The following is a 20,147-nucleotide window of genomic DNA, read 5'->3' on the forward strand; positions in this document are numbered from 1 at the left end:
TTTCGTTTTGTGAATTTTACTCTATTTATTCAGATATAAATATTTTAAGCCCGGAGTATCCCTTTAAATGGGAAGTTCACCCTGACGAAAAGTTTGTAATAAAAATACTAGGCCGGAAAAAATAAATAAAAAAATATTGGTGAAGGTTTGAGGAAAATCAATTAACGATTAAGAAAGCTAGTACAACTTGAATTTTTTGTGACTTCCAGAGCAACCAACACCCCCATATTGTAATAAAAAATAATGGTTTGTGGTCACTATAGTTTTCTCTCTTTCAGGAGCGGATGTGAAATTGTTTGTCTGTTGATTTATTTAAGTTACAATAAAAAATATTTTCTTTTTTTTAAAGAAAATTATAATTAATTGATTTTCAAAATTATTTTTAAAACTATTTTTACAACAGATCTTTCTTCAAAGTGAACTTCCCCCTTAACCCTAACTAGGCCGGGCTTTTTTGGCTTTTCTGTGGCCGGGGGGGGGGGTTGATTCAACCCCCCCCCCCCCCCTGAGATCTCGGCCGCCGATCGCGCGAGCGCCGCAAAAATGTGCACGCTGGTAGTGTGCGATGTAATTTACAAGGCTGTATGGTAAAATTTTCCAAAATAATGAGATTTTATTTTATATGAATTAATTATGCTAATTTATGCATAAATCATACTTTTTGCTCTAATTCACTAAATAAAGCTCCTAGAATGCTAATTTTTGGTAAAAATATTCTTTGTAGCATTCTTAACAATCGCAATTGAAAACAAAAATCGTTTTGGAATCAATTTCTTATGTATTTTATTGTTTTATGAATTTCTTATGTATTTCTTTGTTTTTCTTTGCTTTTTTCACCAGATTTATTGCACAACCTTTTTGAAGCATAATTATGCTAAAATCAATTGATTTCAGCTGTTTAAAGTAAAAATAATCATATCTTTATGAATAAGATGAGAAAACTCAATTTGCATTGACTTTGTACACAAAATAACGTTTTGGAACAATTTTTGGTCTGACATGCACTTACGAAATGTTGCGTAATTTCAGAACCGCGTACCTGGGTGTTGTAAATATTGTCTCAAAAGATGCGCGAGACTTTAAAGTATAAACTCTGTGAGTGGCGCGGTCAAAAAATTTCGCGCGGCGGAATGATCGCAGAAAATGTTGAGGGGGGGTTGATTCAACCCCCCCCCCCGGCCATTTTAGGGTTAAGGAATCGATTACTATACTTTCTTGCGGCCAAGATGGTCTACATTTCTTTAATTGGTAATTGTTATAATTTGGTGAGCTTTAAAGTCGTCAAAATGAGTGTTATTAATTACACATATAATTTGAAAGTAAAATCAGTTCCTGCTAGCATATCTCTCCAAACCAAAGATCTGACTCGTCTATTATCTGAAATGTGCTTAGAAAATGCGAACTATAAGTTCCTCTGCAAGTAAAACTAGCTAATTTTTTTTAGAATTTGTGATTTTATTCGATTAGTGTTTCATAAAGTTTTTCGTAAGTTATTAATGACTTAACGCTCGACTGGTGATCATTTCTTAAGGTACATGCTATAGCCCCATATAGCAGACGTAGCGCCAAGAACATGTTCCAATCGTGCGTAAGATGTTCCGTAACTTTACGAAATACTTTATGAAACACGTATTAAATGATCTTGTTACACCTTCCCTTGGCTACTTGTATTGATTCTCAAACCGGTTTGATATACAACTTGTCCCCCTCCCTTTATTCTCTCTCTTACCCCCCCCCCCCTCCACCATTCATTAAATTTTTCTCACCAAAAAATATGTAATCCTATATTTCCTTATCATACTTATATTCCATCATTAACCAATCATTCTCTTTTTCTGTTCTTCTTTCTGCTTCTACGTCTCTGCTAATTTGCATTGATTTTTTTTCAAACTTTTTCTCTCAACTTACTACAATTAACTGCCCCTATTTCTTTGCCCTTCTCTCAACCTTAAATATTTACCAGTCATTAATTTTTCTCAATCATGAATTTTCGATTTCATCAATCCTAGCTCTTTCACCCTTCTGTCTATTCCCCTTTTCTATTTCTATCTACCTCTCGTTCAGCCACCCCCCCCTCTTTCTCTCTCTCTCCTCGCCTTCCCATTCTCTCTCTCTCTTTCTGTGATTCTTCTTTGCTCATTAGCAAAGATTACCGCCATCTGAAGGGGCTTTCACAATGGTTGTAACTATATCAGACCAACATGAATGCCACTTAAAATTGATGAAAAAGTCTTAAAATCGTCTAGAATAACAAATTTTGTACATAAAATATTTCTTTGGCGAAAAATAAGTTTTTAAAAAGTCTGAATAAAGATTTAAGTCTGAAAACGGCATCCCTGGACCAGACAACCAATGGTGAGAGCCCCTTAAATGCCATCCTACATTCTTTGTCCATTCCCCCACATCCCTTGGAAATAGAGTGAACTTCATGAAAGCATGTCCAAATTAATAAACATGATTTACAAGGTCTGCAAAAGACTGGAACAAACTTCCAATAATATCCTCGGATCCAAACATCCTATGATGTGAGAAACGGTATCAAACGCAGATGAATTAACGTTTAGCATTGTCAATCTGAAGTAATATCTATTCACGCTTAATATGCAAATGGAAAGATATATGTTCCATATATTACTATCGAGTCTCTAATTATTTCAGATATTATTCAAGAATACAATTAAAATGTGTGAAAATACCCATTAAATATGAAATCTGAAATGTTTTCACACTCAAAATCTATTCACCAAATTTTTCACTCTGTGAATTTCACTCTTGATTTTTTAAAAAATGTAATTCATGAATCCCCTAATTCCAAATAAAAATATACCCTGGGCCCCGTTTTACAAAGAGTTGCGATTGATCCAATCAACCACAACTATGGAAAGCCAGCAACGTCAACATCTTAAAAGCATGTAGTTCAGAATATTTTTCTAGATGTGTATATTCATACATTCATCATTACTTTTAGAATTCAGTGTGCTTCTCTTTGTTTATAAAGGACATTGTGCAAATTTCCTGTAGAAAAAAATTATGACGTTGATGGATTTCCATATAGTTGATGTTGATCGGATCAATCGTAACCCTTTGTAAGACGGGGCCCTAGAATGTTGCAAAGTGCATTGTTATTGAGGTTTTCACTAAAACTAAGCATTTTTTTAATGATTTTTATTTTGAATCATTATCTATCATGGACAAACTGGGATTTTCTTGCATTTTTATCAATATTGAAATATTTCATCTCGGAATACATGTAACGGAAACGCAGTAATGGCTGCCATAGTATTATAAATCATTTTTTGAAAGGAAAAAAAGTTCAACCTCAATTTCAATTCATTTTGCAACATTTTCTTTAGGGAAGAATCTGGATGTGAGGGAAGGGGGGGGGGGATACAAGCCAAAATGTGACATTGTCAAAAATGGGTACTCTATAAGCTGAATTATCACATTGGGGCAGCCCCACTTGGGCCCCGTATTATTTTTAAGGAGTAATAAAAATAGGGGAAAGAAGGAAAAGTATCGAGGGATTTTTTTTTTAAAGAGTAAAAAAAAAGAAAAGATGGAATAGTATTTTTTTTTAAGCTGGTTGTGTAACTATATCCCTTAATTATTAAAAAATGACGCCACTGGAGGTCGTCTTGTCCCCCATTATGGCTTTGCTGAAAAATTGCCACCATCTTGAAAATATCTTTGGGCTTAAATTCAGCTTATATGGTGCCAAAAAAAGGTATTCCAAATCATGAGGGTTTATAGAAATTAAAAAATAATTTGCTTTCTACTGATTAAAATTGCATCACTGAATAAATTGATCTGGAAGTCATTCAGTGACAAATCACTTGATAAAGGCATTGAATATGAAATCTCAGAAAATAGACATTGATACATATAAGCCCTCTTAATTTGGATTACCTTCTACAAAGACACAAGGGGAAGACTTGATTTGTTTAAATGCTGTAGGGTGCCCAACAGCATTGAGTAAATAAACTTTTGCTTGTCGGCATGGTTGTGTACAAAATATATGGGGGAATGGTAAAGGGGGTGTGAGGGGGGCACAGGGATGGCCCATGGGGGTAAATCTCCCACTCCTTCACCCCTGGACCATTTCCCCTATATATCTTATACACAACCTACAACGATATGCAAATGTATACCTACCCAACACTAGTGGGCGCTTCCCCATGTGTCTTTGCTTTCTACATTGTACAATACCCATGGGGCAATTACATAATATATTATCATACGTCCGACCTATAATACCAAATGGACAGAATAATCAAGATGTCCCACTTCTAGGATATTGGACGTACATATCCACATATCTTATGGAATTGCCCCATGACAAATCTATAAAGATGGGGGTTTTCAGGAACAATGTCACTTTTGGCTTGCAAAATGTAAAGGGGGGGGGGGGGTGGTTGGAGACTTACAAGGGGTAGGGTAAGTCTTGTTTCTGGACTTGTACAGATACTCGATGCACACAAATAACATGACTGAAAATAATTTTTTTTTTTCATTTTCCAAGGGATCATTTATTATGTAACTGTTTTGTTAAAAAAAAGATTTAAAAAAAAAATGACCAGCAGCCCAGAAGATTCATTCAAGTATACAAGATACCACAGCAGCTGATCTTTTGATTCAATGGGGCAAACCCCAGCCCTCACAAAATGACCACCAGCCTGATCCGAGTCGGGGTCTTCCTGCCAGAATCACACAATGTGACACCACTACCAAAAGTCCAATTTTCAAGTGTGCAGGGCGGGGCACTGGACACTGTCATGCATGTATACCACATCTTTAAATATAGGTGCTTCATTTTCAAGTTTAATGATACTTTGTGTAGCCAAGAGTACGCAGACAATGCACTGATTTTTCTATCTATCGTGTTGCCAAGGGTATCTATTGACCCAAACACCTCCCCCTTTTTTCTTCCTTACCATGTGAGTATGTCTGTTAATCTCCTTTGTAGTCTCTCTATTCACCCTTGAACAAAACCACTACCTTATTACCTTTAATCTGCTCCCTTCCTCATTACCACCCCTCCTCCCCCTCTGTTCCCCCTCTCCTCTCTAGCTTACCAGTTAATCCACTTCTTGCGATCTCTCTCCATACCTCCCTGTACTATCCATCCAGTGAAGTGTTTCATAAAGGTTTTGTCAGTAATTTTCACAAAGAGATGTTATAAGCTACTGTAAATCCTTGCATCTGATTGGCTCAGAGCAATTTTGTGAAAATCGCTGACAAAAGCTCTTCATGAAATGCTCCAAATATCTGCCAATCTTCCTTCATTTCACATACAACATTTATTATCCATGACTGATATTTTTACTTGCACCTATTTTTTTTTTTTTTTGGGGGGGGGTTGTACAGTGTATGTTTTTGGTATCATTACTTAATCACTTTCATTATCTTTTACACTTTTGTTCATGCATGCATGGCCTATTGTGGTTTTACCTATATCCAAAATAAAAGCATGCACTTTTCAAATGAAAATGGAAAATATAAAAGCAATTTTACAAATAATTACACCCTTTTCTGTACATGATGCAATCCTGTTTCTAAGAACTGCACTGTAAACAGCATGTTGGTGAATATTTTTTATTAAACCAACAGGAAAAAGTATACTTTTGTTTTGCTATGTCTTGTTTTCATTGTTTTCTTTGTTTCCCCATAATGGTCATTTTATCTATTCACCACCAAATGTTTTGGACTTGCATAATGTATCCATCACTATCTCCACACAACTCTGAGAGATGAGGCCAGATCAGACGGGAAAACAAGATATGTGAATCTAGATCTAATTAGGTTAAACCCTCAATATAGGCTCGTCCTGAGGAAGTGCACTTTATATCCCACAATGGTTTTAAAAAAAGCTCATCAATCAATGCAGTACAATGCATGTATCCTAGTCACAAAGTGCAATGTCAAATTTAAAGAGACAGCAACCCCATAAATATCTCTAAACCTTGTTCCAGACTGGGACGTAGGAAACCAAAGGGGTCACTGACAGCTGAAACAATCAACCAGAAGAACAATGTCAAACAGCATCCAAAATAAATGTTTTTTTTAGACTGGGATGTAGGAAACCATTTCTTAAGCCAAAGGGTCATTAAGAAGCCATGTCAAATTTCACAGACAGTACCCAAAAAACTTTTCCAGAACTCTTTCCAGATTGCAGGTAGGAAACCATTCTTCAGCCACCGGCACACTCTACCAGAAGAATTTATCCAATCAAACTCCTCTATCTTCAAATAGGAAATGTCAAAGCTGGGTGATTAACAGGCCAGAGTATCCCTTAGTCCCTGCCATCCATGTGTAGATGATGATGAGGCTCCTCAAGGAGTTTCAGGCCTTTCCTCCTCGTAGACCATGTCACTATCCTTTATGACCTAAGTGGGTGAATCCCATGAAAGCAGCTCAGGTATGGACCAAGTAAGTCTTTAACCACAGTAGAGAGCTAATGTGAATTTGAAAGACAACTGGATGAACCTATAAAATCAGATACGCCAAGTTCCATCAAATGCATTCCAAAATAAAGCAATCCCTCTCACATAAATTCAGCCAAGTGAATAAATGAAATCCTTGTTCACATGGGGTATGACTTAATGTTCCTCTAGGAAAAACTGCCAAACGATGACGAAATTATTGCAAAAGGAAAAAAATGGACATCGGAGAATTCAGATGGTTGACAATCTGGTGGATCACTCTCCCGCCCATAGATCAGAAGTTGGACGAATGGCCCAGCACCTCCTCACATAAAGCCAAGGAAAGAGGGTCCATTTCACAAAACTTGTTTTAACAACACATTTGCAATAACAGTTAAAAGCTACTGAAATCCTCCAATCTGATTGGCTGATAGCAACTTTCTATAGAAACTGTTCAATTGTTATTATAACAAGTCTTTATGAAACGGAACCTTGGTGGAGAAATTCCAATATCTCTGAGACATGATCAGAAAGGCCATGAACAAGAAGGAACCAATTCTACGAAGGTCTGCAAATGTGCTCTGGATGTCATCAGGAAGGCGGTGAAAAAAAAGTTCCCATGAAATATCTTTAGATGGTACAAGAGCAAGGGATGCAGATGTTGTCGCACTGGATCATTTCCATGGGAGGACAATGTCTTAATGAGCAATCAATCACCTAGAAATTTGGCATCAGCGAAGATACAATCAAAGTGAATCTATTGAGTGGAAGCCATAGGTCCCTTCTTCCTGAATCACTGACAAGGGTATACATGGGTACCGAAAGCACATTAAACCAAGGTGGTTTCCAAGCACCCCAAATACAAAGTTTTCACATTCAGTTGAAACAAATTTCCAGAAACCAGCACTCAACAGAAGTCTCTTCAAAAACTGCTCAACAGTCCCTTCCTTGCCTTCTCTGTGCAGACGCAAACGGTTATCACTAGCCCAGGTCTATTCGGCGTTCAAACAAATCCTTGCACGATCTTGAACAAAGCCATCGAGCCAAAAACCCATCTTGGCCAAACCGCTCCATTGACAAAAAATTTGACAAACATGCAAAGGGCCCATTTAAAATACTGATAAGGGTTAACTTAAAAGCATTTAAATGGTAAGACTCTTGTAAAATGACTAGAAAAGAACATGACAACTGCCGGAAATATAGAGATAAAACTTGACATTGCACTTCTGAAACCAGATTCATGACTAACATGTATTGCTGTGATTGATGGAGCATTTTTTTTTTTACACATTGTGGAAAAACCATTAAAGCACACAATCCTCATAAAATGGATGAAAACTTTATACTTTTGAGTGAATACAATTTTTTGGCAGACAAACCGATACTGAGAATCTACCTTCATCACAGTATCGTATGTCATTCCGCCGCAAGCCGTTAAATCTCTACAAGTTCTGTGATTATGTGATGGATACACCTCAGCGTTCATGGTGAATGGGGAGTGAGTAAGGGTATAGTTCAAATATCAAAAAAATAAACCTGTACAGAAAAAGGGAGTAACTATTGCAAAACAATTTATACTAACTTTTTCATATGGCTTTGCAATTGATGTAAAAATGAGATCAAAGTAAGCAAATATTCATAATTGCCTTGTATTTTTTTTTTCTTAGCATATTTCTTATATCAGTCATGGAGAATATCATGTTGATATTGACAGCTAGAGCAGATAGTACAGGGAAGTACAGAAGATACTGCAATTCATGGATCAACTGATAATTAAAATATTGTCGAGGTGAGAGGAGAGGGAAAAGTTAGGGGAGGAGGGTGGAGTAATGAGAATGAGAGAGGATTGAGGAATAAGAAAGGGAACGACCAGAAACAAGGGAGAATAGAGAGACTACAATAAAGATAAACAGATTGAGACACAAAGCCCACAGAAGAAAACAGGAATGAGGAATTGACAGTAATGGTAAAAAGCAGGGGCTACAGTCATTAAAAAAAATTTTTTTTGAGGAATGAGGATTTTGTATACAGAATAATAAGGATTTTGTATAGGTCCCTTAAAATTTATCAAACTTGCCTTCACGAATGGGATTGTTTTAAAAGATTTTTTTAAAGAATTTCATTTTTAAGATTATTGAAAATGTAAAGGATTAAAAAAGTGCAATTAAGATAAATATGGATAAAAATTAGTCTGGGTGAAACTGCTCCCAAATATTTCCACAATAATTACTGCTCTAAGAGTTATAATTGCTGAAAAACTTATTGCATTGTCTCGCATACTCTTGGCTAAGCAGAACATCATTAAATTCAAGAATAAAGCACTTACATTATCAGCGTTGTATACTATGCACAACAGTGTCCAGTGGCCTTCTCTGCACACTAAAAAATAGATCTCTCAGTCGTGACGTCACTAATTGGGTGATTCTGGCAGGAAGATCCCGGCTCAAACCAGACTGGAAGTCATGTTTGTGAGGGTCAAGGGCCTACCCCATCAATCAAAGAGGTCAACTGCTATGGTCCTCCAACTTGAATGAATCTTCTGGGCTGCTGGTCTTACATTTTTTTTCAAGACAGAAAAATAAAATCATGAATCAAAGCAAGTATACAGACTATAGTACAGACAATCGTACACAATAGAGCAGGTCCAAGCTATCTGACATACAAGTACATCTTACATATAAGAGAAATCAGAAGGGTGTTTCACAAAAATTAAGTGTGACTAAAAATTGCTCTTAAATTTCCACTTTTATGTGGAAAAAAATATAGAAAACAGATCCCTGAATTGATTGGCTCACGTTCAGAGGATGCGCTCTACTGCGTATTAATCAATTAATCTGCCCATCAAACATCATATGCACATGAAAACTTAAGCATGACTTAGTTTTATGTTTAGTTTATATCCATTTGTGAAACACACCCCAGAATTCTTATGTTACTGTCATAAACTTTTCATGAATTTAAGATGATCAGATATAAACATAAAATCATTTTTTCGAACACTATACTTAGGGTTTTTTTTTTAAATAGTAACAGTCACACGATTGGCACCATAAATATCTGGGACTATAAAAATTTCTTTAAAATTTTATTCATTGACCGAAGCAAAGCTATTGATTCTCCTAACAATGTAATACTACATTTCAAGCTCAGGAGCTACATTGTATGGTGTCAGGGATGTTGCATTTGACTGGTTCAGAAATTAGCTCTTTGAATACAAACAATTTATCTTTTTTTTAAGTTAATGTTAAATCCTCATATTTCTGCCCTTAACATGTCCAGTATGGAAATATACTTGGATATTTGATTGAATTGGATTAAAATGAACTTTGTTTGCTGCTGAGAGGCCTAAACAAACACTGAATACATGGTATTCTGTAATACTCCATTTCTCTAATTTAGCAATTGAAATAGATAATACTGAAATTGAAAATGTTCATATTATAAACTTTCTTGATGTAATAATTGACCGAAAACTGGACAGATATATTAATGATAGCAATATTCATGGAAAATTAAACATTATATACATTAGGTATTATACGCAAAATTTCGGGGGAGGGGGGGGAATTTGTGCTGAAAATTCTACGACAAGTAGATCCAGGGTAAAAAACCAGAGATAAAACACAAATGGGAAAAACTCTGGAAAACCTTTGGTTCCACTTTTGCAGAATAGTCAGCACAAAAAATACAAATTTCATTGAGATAAAGTTGTAAACAGCGCCTTGAGCACATAATCAATGTGGATTTGGCGCTTAAGAAATACTCTATTATTATTATTATTAAACTAAAGGCCTCCGCACATCTTACGACTGGTCCACAAACCAAATTTGGAAAAATGGCATTTTGATTATTTTATTTGAGATTCAATTTAACTGTAAGAATACTAATTAAACAATTGTGGATGATTACAAGCCATTATTCTGGCGTAAAGGCTAAATTGGTTTCAAATTGTAGGCAATCGTACAGTTACTATGACATCATTACTATTCAATTTATTTTTATTCTAATAGGGATGGTAGAATAGTCACAGATTTGTACCAATCGTAAGGTGTGCGATGGCCCAAAGTTAAATCCAAAACAACACCATTTTATTTCTAATGAAGCATAAGCCTAACAATACTTGCAAATATTTCCAACTTTGACCCTAAAAAGACTGGGGGTGGGGACATTAAAGGCCTCCCTTGACCAAATTATAATTATAATTTCATGCATAAATAAGCAAAATAAATTAAAAGTAAATTAGAATTCTAAAAAAAAAAATTGTAGATTACATCATGGGGTGGTGCGATTTTTGTTGTGATTTTGCCATCACCGGCCGAAATCTCAAAAATACTCTGGCCAGTCTTATTAGGGTTAAGCAAAATTATTCCAAGAAACCATTCTTTATATTACAAAGCACGTATTTAACATGTGTATTATCAGCAAAGAAATACAGGGGTCTGAGTGATGACAAATAAAAAGATCTGAAAGTAATGAAAATAAGCTGAATTTGTAAGTAAAAGTATAAGTAAAATGAGCTCACATTTAGCTGAAAATCAAAACCAAAAAGAAAAAAAGCTAAATATCAGCTAAAAAGCTGAACTCTCACACCCCTGGAAATAACAGCTTGGACCTGCTCCTTGGCACTACATAAAAAATCATCATAAAATACATAACAAAAATGGGTTTATGAGTAGTGAATGCATATATATGCGAGTCACATATTTGATACTAAGATTATAATACACAAGGTGAAGGATGTCTACAAAGAGTATGGTGTCAAATCCATTGTCTGTTTTGTGTCATACTTCCCAAAAACACCAAATGTTCTCAAACCAGATATTCCATGTAGATGAAGATTTCAAGATTTGTGTCATGTCCTTGTTTCTGGTAGACCATCTCTCTCTTTTATACTTGGAATATGTTTAACACCAGATAGGGGGTGTATCCATGCTGCAAACATCGTACTGCACGACTGCAAGTGTAAAGTGAAAGAATAAAATATCATAAACAACATTTCCTTTTCGAAAACATTCATTGTACTGTGACACATGTACATAGGAAGTTAATCGAAGTTTGAATCGGGACAGATGTACTACTGGTGAATGTTGTTCTATTCCCTTTTCAGTTTGTTGTATTTACACAGTCTTGTACACATGCAGCCTTGACAAGCGTCAGAAAACTCTATACAGACATGTCATTGATTCTGCTTCCACATCAGTGTCCCGTCTTACAAAGAGTTACGACTGATACAATCAATTATATCTCTATGGAAATCCATCCATGTCATATTTTTTTCTACAGAAAATTTGCAAAATGTCCTTTGTAAACAAAGGAGAACACACCAAATTGTCAAGATGATGAATTTATGGATATACATTTATATCTAGAAAATCTTTTGAACTTTGCTGGATTTCCATAGTTGCAATTGATCGGATCAATCACAACTCTTTGTAAGACGGGCCCCAGGTTGAAAGTACTGTTGATATGATTTGTGTTATCCATAGTAGGAGTGGGTAGCAGTGATGTGATTTGTCTATGTTCCACAACTGACCCTTATCCTTCCCGGTACACAAAGACATTTGCTATAACTATTACTATAAAGACTTATGTATGCATCTGAATCATTTACAGACATTAATTTTAAGCAAGATATAAATCAGACATTTTGACATGTGTACTTTTAAAACAAGATGTATTTCCTTCCTGAATTCTGTTGGATGACTTAAAAAGGGAGCTCAGCTTTTATCATAGCATACTTTGGTTTTAGGGTGACAATATTTACTTATTTATATAAGAATTGAGATGAATGCATGGTAATCAACCAGCTGGCAGTACAACAGGTAGTACGTATTGTCACCAGATGAAATAAGATGCATGCTCTTGACTTACATTAAACCAGTGCCTTCACAGCCTTCACTGTCTCCTTAGCCTCCGCTTAAAAGTGAATAGGTCCTTTAGTTTTGACAAGACAAACCGGAAAGTGAATCCATCCATACTCTTCTCAGGTTCTCTCTCCCTTGTTATAATGGCTACAGCTAAATGACACAAAAATGAAGAGTAATAAGTTAAATGATCAATAATAGTCAATGGTATACTCAACACTTACGCAATATGCAGTCACTAATTAACCAATATACATGTAGCAAGGATGCCTCTTAGCAATGGGTCTTGTAACACAAAGCTTTATGATCGATTGTAAAGTTGATCTGAACGTTTATAAAGTTGATTTGAACACTTGATTGCACATGATGATCAATGGAATCAAGAGTGAAAACAGCCCTACAATCAAGCGAAAGAGGTGTGTAATGGTGCCCTCATTAGAAAAGTAGGAAGAGCCTGTAAAAAAGGTGTGTCCTATGGCCCCCCCAAAAAAAGAAAGATTTAGAGCCAATTGCCTCTTAGCAACATTTGGTCTCATAACACAAAGATTCATGCTTGATTGCACATAATGACCAATGGAATAATGAGTGCACATAATGATCAATGGATTCATGAGTGAAAACAGCCCTACAATCGAGCACTAAGTTTTGTGTAATGGGGCCCTCATTACAAAAAAAGGAAAATCCTGGTTAAAAAGATATGGTGTTTCCTGTAGCCAAAAATTAGATTTAGAGCCAAATGCTTCTTAGCAACGTTTGGTCTCATAACACAAAGATTAATGCTTGATTGCATATAATGATCAATTGAATCATGAGTGAAAACAACCCTACAATCAAGCGCTAAGTTTTGTGTAATGGGGCCCTCATTAGAAAGGGTGTTTCCTATTGCCAAAAATACATTGCAAGGGAATGGGTTCTTCCTTTTGGCAGAAAGGCTTCATACCCACGTGAGAGTAATGTAAAAATGTGACATACATTTTGAAGTTGGCGATTGAACACTTTGCTGTGTTTATTCATAGAAAATTGCAAGCAAATTATCATTGACTTTATCCCAACTTCAGTTAGTGGGTAAGTCCATTGGGTTGGGTGACCAAAAAATTACAAGATGTTCATGTAACGTAGGTATCAACTATCTATTTTACAGTGAAGATCAATTCAGATGTGGCTCAGATTGATGTGTCAATGTGAGGAAGGTCTTCTGCCATAGTTATTCATGTTTAATCCTGAAATCATTTCTGGATTTGTTGAAGTTCAAATCAACATTTTTTACCAATATTACATGGACATCACATTCATATATTATTGGCAATAGATTGACAGGTCTGAAGTTGCAACACCCTAATGTTGTTAAATTCGTTATTCTTTGCGGACACCATGTTTGCTGAAGTAACCATTGGAAGATATTTGCCGAGTAAATGAGACACAGTTTCTTATTTCTGGTACGTCACAAAAATCAACCCGATCCAAATGGAGACAATTAAAAGTGATTGTTCACCATATCACAAGTATTACGAGCAAAAGTTGGGATTGGCATTCATCAATTACAATGTCTGTGGCAAATAACATGATGTAATAAGACTCGAAACGTTACAACAGGGCCCTGCCTTACAAAGAGTTGCGATTGGTCCGATCAATCACAGCTATGGACGGCCAGCAACGTCAACATCTAACATGCAAATTTCTTCAAAATATTTCCTAGATATGATGTATATTCATACATTCATTGTTCTCTTGAAGACTCGGTGTGATTCTCTTTGTTCATTTAAGAAATTGTGCAAATTTCCTGTAGAAAAAAAATAGAGTATGGATGGATTTCCATACAGTTGAGATTGATTGGATCAATTGTAACTCTTCATAAGACGGGGGCCCTGGTATTAAAGTATGTCACCTTAAATAGATAAAAATCACAAATACTGCACAACTTACCACTACTTCTGGTGGCATATTTCCAGGCATTTTCTTGACTTTTGAGCCAAATCTGTTAGTTAATCCACCAGCATCGCAATGACCTGCTCGTAATCAGGGTCCTTCCTCTTGGGCCATGTCTACCAGATGAACCCTTGATTTCAGGGCTTTGCTCTCATGGATAGCACTCTGTGCTTGCTGGGGAGTGAAAAATAAATTTAGATAAAATTTAGTTCTGGTTGGGATTTTTAAAATTGTAAGATACCGATGTTAAAAATTTACTTGAGATCTGGTGTTTGAATGAGAATCATCAAAATTATAAGATTTGAATAAATTCTTCATTCCAATCAGTGTTGGGAGTACATGTATATGAGGGCGACGGGCCATTTCATCCTTGTGACAGGCAAATCACCCGTAAATTCCCCAAAAATGAATGCTTTGGGGCGACCATTATTTCTAGAGTAGCCCCAAGATCTGTCACAGACAATTTTAAGATCATTTAGAAAACCAATATTCTAACTAATAACTATGGCAGTATGATATTTTGCTTTTACTGCATAATTGCTCGTTACCCTAAAAAGTAGCCCTTAAAGTGAAAGAAATAGCCCCCAAAATTCTGCAACTGCCCCAATGTGGAGAAAAAGATAGCTCCTAAAAATGACTATTGTTTGATTAATATTATGGTCAATTAATAAATTATACACAGATGAGCATTATTATGTAGGACTACACCTATCATTTGTCCTCCAACAATTCTGCTTCCGGGAATGCTCTATTTATAAAGCAAAGTTAGCAAACTATAACTTAAAGGAGAATGAAACTCTTGGAGCAAGTTAGCTTTTGTGAAAGCAGAAAAATCAAAGAATAAGATCAACAAAAGTTTGAGTAAAATAGGACTAGCAATAGAAGAGTTATGAGCATTTGAATGTCGAGATCACTAATGCTATGGAGATCCTCCCATTGGCAATGCGACCAAGATCTATGATGTCACAGATGAACAACTCTCCCCTTTTGGACACTGAAAATATACCCCAAAACATCTCTTTTTGCTCAATCTAATCATATGACAAACAATTCATCAATGATATAATGTTGTGAAACCTCTGTACTTGTCCTCTCATAAAGAGAACACCTCACCTTGTGATAGACTCTATAAAAGTGAGAATATAAGTGAAATAAGTACTAAAGTAATGAGGGAGTTGTACGTGTGTGACATCACAGATCTTGGTCGCATTGCCAATGGGAGCAACTACATGGCATTAGTGATCTCAATATTCAAATGCTCATAACTTTCTTATTATTCATTCAATCTTCCTCAAACTTTCAACAATATGTTTCTTTGATTTTTCTCATTGATATGGATTCAGCTGGTTTCAAGGGTTTCATTCTCCTTTAACCACCCAGTTGACCATGACATTGGGGGTGCTGATTGGGGGTGCCATGATCACGGCCGTTGACCACGCGATCGCAACAACAATGGGTGTGTGCATGTAAGATATAATTCTGAGAAAAAATTAAGATCACAAAATTTTTTCTGAGTATTATATTGTGTTTTTTAATTTCTTATGTATTTCATTGTTTTTTTTACTTCTTCTTTTAATGTTTTTCAATGAAATCGTCAGCGACTATATTCCGACCACAAACAAGTAGAAATTAATTGAGTTTAATTGCAAAATAGTGGAAATAATGACAAATTTATAAATTTTGGCTAAAAACACAATTTGCACATGAATTCACGTTATTAAGCAATTTTGGGTCTGACATGCACTTACAAAATTCTGCATTATTTCTGAACTGCCAACCGGGGGGGGGGGGGGGGGGGGGGAGGGCGCAAATCTGGTTTCAAAAGTTGCACAAGGCTAGAAAGAAAAGTCATGGCACAGCATGCCGTCAGTTTTTTCCCACTGCAGATTTATCGCAAAAAGTGTTGAGGGGGGATGCTAGTATCAACACCCAAACAGGATACAGGTCTTCTGTTTCTTAAAGGGATACTCCGGGCTGAAAATATTTATATATAAATAAATGGAGTAAAATTCACAGAGCAAACTACTTAAATTTCATCACAATCGAATAACAAATAATGAAGTTATTGAATTTTAAAGTTTAGCAATACTTTGTGAAAATAGTTATATGCACGTCATCATGAATATTCATGAGGTGGGCTGATGTCACATCCCAACTTTCTTTTTTCTTATATTATTACATGAAATCATAATTGTTTCATTTTTTCATACATGTGTGAATATTAATGTGTCTCCTTTATAATAAAATAAGTTGCAGCAATGAATATCTAATGCACTAAATCAGTTGTCAATTCAATTTTTTCAGTTCTTGGAAGAAAAATTTGAATAAGCCTAATTTCATACAATAAAATACAAAAGAACAAGTGGGGATATGACATCATCAAACTGCTCATTGAATATTCATGAAGACATGCCCAGAACTGTTTCACCAGGATAATGCAAATCTTTAAAATGCCATAACTTTGTTATTCCTAGTCCGAGTTTGATCAAATTTTCAGTATTTTGTTTGTCTGATTTTTCTCTATCTGTTTAAATCATATTATTCTCAGCCCGGAGCATATCTTTAACTCCAAAGGGTTCTTACCTTTGACGGATTGAATAACCTCTGATCAAACTGTGTATCATCTGATCTGCCTCCTCCAGTCCAAGGGCAATCTTCTCACTAACATCCTTTACGGGCAAAGTTCCTCTCCCTCTGTCTGTCATGATGGCGTTCCTCCCTGATCGTGTCTTGCTCTCTCAAATTGTCTTCATTGTCTAGATATGAATTTAAAATAGATTGAATATTAAAGCAATTGTCATCATCATTATCATCTTTATTTTCATCATGTTACAATTCATCGTCTTCATCTGTATATATATTCTGATCCTTCATCCAGCACTGTTTTCTTATCTTCCGCAATTGAAACTGTTAGAGTTCTCCTCAACCAGCAGGGATCTAAATATGTTCAAATGACACCTTAACGCTCGTCTGAATATTACATGTTCATACCAGGAATTTCATTGTGTGTGTACATGTACATCATATGTGATATTAAACTATATTTTCTTTCTATATAACCAAAATCACAACAAACACATAGGCATTCTGAAAACCTTGATTTATGTTGCCCAAACTCTGTGAACCACATTTTGTTTACTAACAGAGAACTTGACAAAAAAGTATGGAGCTTAATCTTTAAGACCTTTGATTTGTCAACCCTCAAAGGGTTCTTACCTTTGACGGATTGAATAACCTCTGATCAAACTGTGCAACATCTGATCTGCCTCCTCCAGCATTAGGAAGACCAAGGGGAATCTTCTCACTCACATCCCGTTCTCTCTGTTTCTCCAAGATCGTTTATCAGAAGGAGCTGTACTGGCAAAGATCCTCTCCCTCTGTCTGTCATGATGGCGTTCCTCCATGGGTCCCGTTTCATAAAGAATTACAATTATGGTAACCATGCCACTATTGTAACTGAGACCTCGATTTTGATTGGCTGTTGAGCCATGTTACCATGGTAGTTACAATAATGGCAAAGTTGCAACAGTTGAAAGTCTTTTATGAAACAGGCCCCAGATCTTGTCTTGCTCTCTCACACCATCGTCATTGTCTGCAGATGAATTTAGATGGATGGAAGATTAGAGTAATTGTCAATATTAGCATCGATAATTATCATCATCATCATTATCATCATCATCACCATCACCAATTCACCATCGTTATCATCATCATCATCGTCATAATCATCATCACCATCATTATCATCATCGCCATCGTTGTCGTCATCATCATCTCAATCATCATTATCACCACAGATCATCAATACATCATCATCATCATCACCATCATCGTCATTTCACCATGTTATCTTCATCAACTGGTTTGTATCCTCATTAATTAACATTATCATCATCTATTTCAGTATCATCGAGGGCAGCAACAATAATCTTTTTTTCTTGGGAAGCAAAAGAAAGTTATTCACTTTTCCATTTCGAATTTAAATTTAGTCACTACTTTCAGCAGTATTTGAAAAAAAAGGTCCTTTCTACTAATGAAGTGTTGACTATGTAGATTAGTAGAAAGTTCTTACAGTAGACAAAATGAGTCAAATCAGCACTTTCACAGAAAAATCCTGCATTAACTTTTATTGATATTACTGAATCAATCTTACCCATTGCTGCTGATTTGATGTCTGCTCTGTCTTCAAGTGCCTTCGTAGGGAATCGCTGTCAATTGTTCTTCATCTTTTTTCCATCTGTCTCTGGGCCACCTTTACGCTCCGTACAGCTTCACGGGCCTACAAAAAAGGCAAACATGCATTTTCAGTGTCTAAAAACATTTTAACAAATAACACAATTGCTAAAATATCTAGACACATGCTGAATGCTATATTTTCCCTGTACAAACTTTGCGTCAATACTAGACGTAAAGGCTAACCTTTACAATTACAAAAAAATCCAAATAACTATAGAAACTACATGTACATGAAAACTTAAGATCACCAACTTCTAATCATGGGGCTCATGCAGGGCTGACCCTGTGGAATTCTCCCAGACATCAGCAACCACGTTCAGTGGCAACCTGAATAGAAGACATACCTGTATAAATAATGGTGCTTTTTATCAGACAACCATCTATTCATTGAATGCTATCATTGTATAGTTCAAACCTGCAATTCAAACTTTTTGTTGTGGTGGATCCACCCTTACAAAGTACAGTTGAGGCCAGAAGTTTACATACACCCAGGAAATTCAAAGAAAAGTTGGCACTTGCCAAACATCATACAATTTACTGTATCTTATAAAATATTTGTGCTATCATGACGAATTTGATATCAAACAAATGAGTATACCATGCCCCTTCATCACATTGCTTTGTCATCAGGAACTGAAAAATATTTAGGTAAACGTTCTCGCTACCACACGTCCAAGCCTTGAAATAAGCGGGCGCTCATAAAGCCATCAATTGCGCCCATAAACCCCCAAAATCATCAAAATTTTGACGACCAGGCCCAAATATTTTCCAGGTAATTGTGCCCGCCGTGAGTGAGCAGTGAAGCCATATCATACATGTAATTTAAATATCTGAAAAGCCAAAATCAAGTAACTTTCAATTTACGACAAGCACAGTTTCAAATTGCCAAGTGCGTTTTTTTTTTCTGTACCATAAAAAGTGAGCTACATCCGTCTTTTTTTCCCTGTAATACATGTGTGCGCGTGCTTCCGGTATAGTCCGGGTTATAACTGAGCAAGGTGCCACTTGGAGAAGGAGAAATTTTCATATAGTGCCTCTAGACCATTTTTTTACGCTGAATATGAATATATGAGGTAAACAGGCTGTATCCTGAAAATTAATCTGTGAGGGCGCTTTTTTCAAAATGGCCGCCATATTTTCCGAGAATTTGAATTTTCGTACATAGATTTTGACATAAGCATTCAATTGCCATAAAATTAGTGTCATATGAAAGCCAAGTAAATTCTCTACAATTTGGTACTATTTATAGGGGATAAGTAGGTCATTTGGCTGAGATTTTAAGTAGAAAACTGTATTTTTTGTAATTTTTTCCCAAAAATTAAAAATTTTACAAATACATGATTTTACATAATTCTATGAAAAATTAATCAATTACCTTGAAATGTTCCTGAAAACTTAATTGATATATTATTATCATGTGGATGAAATTTCAACTCTGTATCATTTTTTAAAGCAAATTTATAAGGTATCAAGCTTGAATATGTCACTTTTTGTATGCATTTCCATAGATTAATACGTATAACATGTATATATAATACATGTATGTATAATGTATAGTTAAAACTTAAATGCAATTATCTCCGCTAGTTAATCACTTGCAGAGTTAAGAGTAGGCTTTTCTCTATCACTCTATCAGCTACATAAAACAAAATGTTGGCACATCGAAGCCTAACATTTTCAGGGGGTGGGGGTGTCGAAGTCC

At 35.7% G+C, this 20,147-nt stretch overlaps 1 long non-coding RNA gene across 1 annotated transcript; it reads right to left on the reverse strand.

Moving 5' to 3' along the window:
• Positions 1-14,206: 14,206 nt before the first annotated feature.
• LOC129269874 (uncharacterized) lies at positions 14,207-18,488 on the reverse strand. Its single transcript, XR_010294813.1, has 4 exons — positions 18,363-18,488; positions 17,426-17,801; positions 16,793-16,965; positions 14,207-14,383 (listed from the first exon to the last, which is right to left on the reverse strand). It is a non-coding gene; the product is annotated as an uncharacterized LOC129269874 (long non-coding RNA).
• Positions 18,489-20,147: the final 1,659 nt, after the last annotated feature.

The sequence above is a fragment of the Lytechinus pictus genome, chromosome 10 (genome assembly GCF_037042905.1).
Source record: "Lytechinus pictus isolate F3 Inbred chromosome 10, Lp3.0, whole genome shotgun sequence".
NCBI classification, from domain to species: domain Eukaryota; kingdom Metazoa; phylum Echinodermata; class Echinoidea; order Temnopleuroida; family Toxopneustidae; genus Lytechinus; species Lytechinus pictus.